This window comes from Pleuronectes platessa, chromosome 15 (genome assembly GCF_947347685.1).
Source record: "Pleuronectes platessa chromosome 15, fPlePla1.1, whole genome shotgun sequence".
NCBI lineage: Eukaryota > Metazoa > Chordata > Actinopteri > Pleuronectiformes > Pleuronectidae > Pleuronectes > Pleuronectes platessa.
The window spans coordinates 112,501-117,500 of NC_070640.1; the positions used below are offsets into that span (position 1 = coordinate 112,501).

The 5,000-nt window shown below is 43.5% G+C and overlaps 1 protein-coding gene across 8 annotated transcripts in view; it reads right to left on the reverse strand.

The window, feature by feature from the left end:
• Positions 1 to 5,000, reverse strand: part of csf1rb (colony stimulating factor 1 receptor, b) — a 32,375-nt gene that overhangs the window by 19,679 nt on the left and 7,696 nt on the right. For 7 of the 8 annotated variants that reach the window (XR_008341873.1, XR_008341872.1, XR_008341871.1 and 4 more), the window contains 11 exons: positions 3,797 to 3,929; positions 2,584 to 2,688; positions 2,340 to 2,444; positions 2,161 to 2,263; positions 1,612 to 1,748; positions 1,221 to 1,336; positions 844 to 966; positions 650 to 761; positions 392 to 488; positions 159 to 264; positions 1 to 74 (listed from right to left, as the gene is read on the reverse strand). The exon at positions 1 to 74 is cut by the window's left edge and continues 26 nt beyond it. The gene's annotated coding sequence lies outside the window, so the exon portion shown is untranslated. The remainder of the gene's footprint in view (positions 75 to 158; positions 265 to 391; positions 489 to 649; positions 762 to 843; positions 967 to 1,220; positions 1,337 to 1,611; positions 1,749 to 2,160; positions 2,264 to 2,339; positions 2,445 to 2,583; positions 2,689 to 3,796; positions 3,930 to 5,000) is intronic. The other variant, XR_008341874.1, reaches the window with a different exon arrangement.

Genomic DNA, 5,000 nt, shown 5'->3' on the forward strand with positions numbered 1-5,000 from the left:
GATCTGATTAGACTCTGTCTTGATCGAACAACAGCTGGATCCTTCAGGAAGTTCTTTGTGAGCCGGATGTAACGCTGACACACAACAACAACACAACATGAATGTCCTGGATCAGCTGTGTGATACACTGATGACAGTGTGTCTTAATGTGCTTGTACCTTGTTGTGTTCTTCAGACAACAAGTTTCCAATGGAGACGATGAGAGAAGAGAAGGACGGTCTAAGCTGAGGCTCCGCCTCCCAGCAACGTGTCATCAGCTGGAAGCTACACACACACAACAGACACAAAAGACCCACAACACAGACAACACACACACACAACAGACATCTTCAGACTAATGTGAGAGTCTTCAAAGTGTGTTGTGTGTAATGTGTTGCGTGTTGTGTCGTACATGTGATGCGGAGCGTGTTCCGGTCGGCTCATCCTGGTTCCTCTCTTCAGAGCAGAGGACAACTCGTGGGTCCCGGGGAGGTCGGGGGGGCTCTCACCTGAGACAAAATACAAACCAGGGTCACTTGAAGCTTCGCCGCTCGTGTACTTTGGATCTGAGCGAGTGACATTAAAACATTCACTTCCTGTGCTCTGGCCAATCAGCAGTTCTACATGTGGACCAGTTCAGATCAGTTCAGACTGGTTCAAACTGGTTTACCCAGAGAGAAGATCTCCCACAGTAAGACTCCGTAGGACCACACGTCACTCTGGCAGCTGTAGATGCTCTGGAAGATGCTCTCTGGAGACATCCACTTGAGCGGCAGGAAGCTCTGAACAACAACAGGAAGTGAACTTTGTGAGCGGGTGTTCATCGATGCTGGTTACTGAGGTTAATTCAAAACGTGAACTGACGTTTCCTCTGGCGATGTAGTCCTGGTCCTTCATCGGGTTCCGTGCCAAACCAAAGTCACAGACCTTCACCAGCTTTCCCTCGCAGACCAGGACGTTCCTTGCTGCCAGGTCTCTGTGGACGCACTTAGGGACACATGAATGAACGCGTGTTCATATGAAACATGCTAAAACACAATGACGCCAGCTAAGCAGTGACAGAACATAATAACACCCAACACAACATACTACTCCATGAGACAACATACTATCACACAATACGCTAACACACAACATGTTAACAAACAGGATTTCCATGAGTGTCCATCAGCATGAATGATCCTTTACACAACATGCTAACACATGACACAACATGCAACAGTCTACCATTGTGATCATACGTTTCTGGTGGAGAGGAAGTCCATGGCTTGAGAGATCTGGTAAGAGAAGCTCAGGAGGTCATTGAGGCTTAGGAGAGGAGAGTCATTGAGGAGGAGAGAGGACGCCTCCTGCTGGTCTGAAGGAGAACAACAGGACAAGTCATATCCCTGCAGCTGCTTATCAATCGGGATTAATTTATAGTCCCCGAGTGACGGTAATAATCTCAACCCCCCAAATAAATAAGTGAATAAAAAACATGAAGAACTGTGATTACAACTGAACAGAATCCAACCCTAACCCTAACCAGTCTTTATAAAACCTGTTAATCAACAGACCCCAGAGAACCCACACTACACACCAAGGTAGAACTACGTGTGTGACAGATAGCAGGTTGTGGTCATGTCTCATCACCTGGTGCTGCGTACAGTGACTCGTCGGGCGACTCGTCGGGCGCCAGTTCGATGTCGGTGCAGCTCAGCTCGTTCATGGCGACGCCCTGAGCGCTCCCTCTCTCTTTATTCATGTCCATATAACCTCCATCACTGTCACTGCAGGGAGAGACACGTCATTTCCATGTGTGTGTGTGTTTATGTATGTTTGCATGTGTGTGTGTGTATGATGTGTGTGTCTGGTGCGTGCTTATGTGTGTGTGTGTGTGTTTGTGTGTGCGTGTGTGTTTATGTATGTATGTGTGCATGTGTGCATGTGTGCATGTGTGTGTGGTGTGTCTGTCTAGTGCGTGCTTTTGTGTGTGTGTGTATGTGTGTGTGTGTGTGTGTGTGTGTGTGTGTGAGTGTGTGTTTGTGGTGTGTGTGTCTAGTCCGTGCTTGTGTGTATGTGTGTGTGTGGTGTGTGTGTGTGTGTGTGTGTGTGTGTGTGCATGTGTGAGTGTGTGTTTGTGGTGTGTGTGTCTAGTGCGTGCTTGTGTGTATGTGTGTGTGTGCGTGTGTGTGTGTTGACCTCTTGATGTGTGGGTCACTCAGCAAGAAGTTGTGTTTGTTTCTCTGCAGGAAGTTAACCAAGTCTCCATGACGACAGAACTCAGTGATCAGATAGACAGGTCCTAAACAGACAGACAGGTAAATATTGTCTCACCTCCTCCATCACTTGATAAAAGTATTCAACGTGCACATGCGTACCTCCTCTCGTGCACGCTCCCAGCGGGTTGACAATGTTCATGTGAGGACCGAGATGAACGAGAACCTTCATCTCGGTCATCAAAGACTGAACTGCTCCACTGTTTTCTGTACACACACAAACACACACACACACACACACACACACACACACACACACACACACACACACACACACACACACACACACGTGAACGAACGAACAAGTCAGGCAGAGACAGACAGGTTGAGAGAGACAGATACTCACTCTTGAGCATCTTCACAGCTGCTTTTGTCGTAGAATTCGAATCAATCAAATCAGAAACTTTTCCTTCAACGACTCGACCGAACGCACCTGAACCCAACACCTGACCTGGAGAGAGAGAGAGAGAGAGAGAGAGAGAGAGAGAGAGAGAGAGAGAGAGAGACCTAGTGTTACGTCCCACCGAACTATAGTTAAAACTTCACAACATTAGCTGACATGCAGAAAATAACAATTTCCCACGAGAGTCCACAGATTTAAATCAACACACAACTTAATAAAAACAGGGAACACTATTATCAGTCCAAAATAAAAGATAAAATAATGTGTGTATGTGTAAGAGTGTGTTGTGTGTTCACATTCATTGACTCCTGAGCAATAGAAATAAATAATTAGAACAAATCACATCTTCAATGACAAGAATACATGAAGAACAGCAGCTGTAGTTAAATGGTCTTTATAGCATTTTTTGTGGCATTTTAAAGAAGCCATCCCATAATTTAGCTCCTCTATGATGAATAGAAAGCTGACTTCTGCTAATGAGGAATCTGGGAGGAGGAAGATCTGAGGATTGATGGGTTTAATAAAGTGGATCTGTGAATTTGGTTTGAAGTAAATCTTCAGTTGCTCAGGGACATTTCCTTAAGTTGAGCTAAACTTCAAAATAAAAACACACATTTGAAAAATATCATAAAGAATCTGAGAGAGAGTTCCAGCTACGACAGGTTAGGTTGACTCACAGAGCACAGAGTTTGTTAGCTAGTTCATAACCAATATTGACAAACAATTCATAATATTTTTGAGCTATATCAAATGGATTGTTGAGAGTACTTCCATCCTCTAGAAACTGATTTATTACTTTCCACGTAGTTTTAATATCCTTTGAACAACAGTTATTCAATGTTTGCAAACCTAATAGTATTATTATATTTATTTCAAGCAGTTTGTAAAAGCAGATATATTCATCACAAAGTCCTGACAGTATTACTTAATGGGCAGAGCCAATTGGAAAAACGAATAGCTACAACTTTTGTAAGTTTTGATATTCCAAATCAGCATTATCTTCCTTAAATAAAATGTCATGAAACTATAGCTGGCATGATAAAAAAAGTAATTTTATCCATAATTCTTCAGTATATTATTTTCTTAGAATCTTAAGCTTTTCTATTGTTATAAGGGAAAATGATCTGAAAATGATCTAAATTTAATATTGTGTTACCTAGTACAATGTCTTCTCGTGGTATTTCCCAGAAAGCATTGTAGGGCAGGTGGGAGGGGTCAAGGTAGGTGAGCTTCTGTCCGTCAGGACTCACAGACTCGACCAGCTTCCAACCAGCTTCATACCGAGGCTTCTGGCAAACAGGAAGACACAGAAATAAAAACTCCAGGCGCCAGACCAATCAAAGCTCATATTTCTTCGTTAAGATAAATCCGGTTGAGTTTTAGATAGATAGATAGATAGATAGATACTTTATTAATCACACGTTTATGGATCTGATAAGTTTGAAGTCTGCAGCTGCTGTCATGGCTAGATTGTCTTGTTGTCGTAGTAACCAGATCTACTTCTAACGTAGTCCTTAAACTAAAGTTAACATTAAAACTCCTGAATGAAGGTTCCTGGTTGACCTTTCACCTCCTGTCCATAGGCTCCTTCAACTTGACTGTTCCATTCACTCGCTGACGTCCCCTGTGAAACCGTCTGATTGGCTGAGAGTTGAGCTCTGTGGGTCGCGGCTCTGGTGAGTGACAGGTGTTCCAGGTTCAAACCGTCTCTCTTCTATGGTCCAAATGGTTTCCTTTGATCTTGAAATGTAAGCGGACTGACCAGAGTTACTGATGACCTGAAAACGGACCACCTGGGGACCTGGGGACCTGGGGACCTGAGGACCTGAGGACCTGAGGACCTGGGGACCTGGGGACCTGAGGACCTGAAGACCTGAAGACCTGAAGATCGCTTCGTCCTTCTTCTTCCTTGTCTGGTTTATTAGCAGATGGAAACCAACATCAAGATGCATTACCGCCACCCACTGTGTGTTTCAATATCCTACTTCCTCTTCTTCCCATTCGGTACAGTATCTCTCGTTACCCTTGATATTTGACAGATTCTCTTCTTCTTTGGTCTAATGTTGGAATGTGAATTACAGTTATCCAGATCATATTAAATTCTTCTGTCTGATCCTGTCTCCCTCAGATAATGAAGCATTCTCTCTGTTCCAATGATAAAAGTTCTCCATGTTTGTAGTTTCTCTCTTTATCTTTTCTCCTTCTCTAACAGATTATCACAGTGAAACAATGACTCCTCTGTTTGTCAGTGATCATCCTGTAGGATGTGTGTTTAAGTGTTAGATTGTGTTACATTAACACACACTACAGTATATTTCACATTGCACATCGTCATTCTCTCCTGTTTTGCATTTATATCT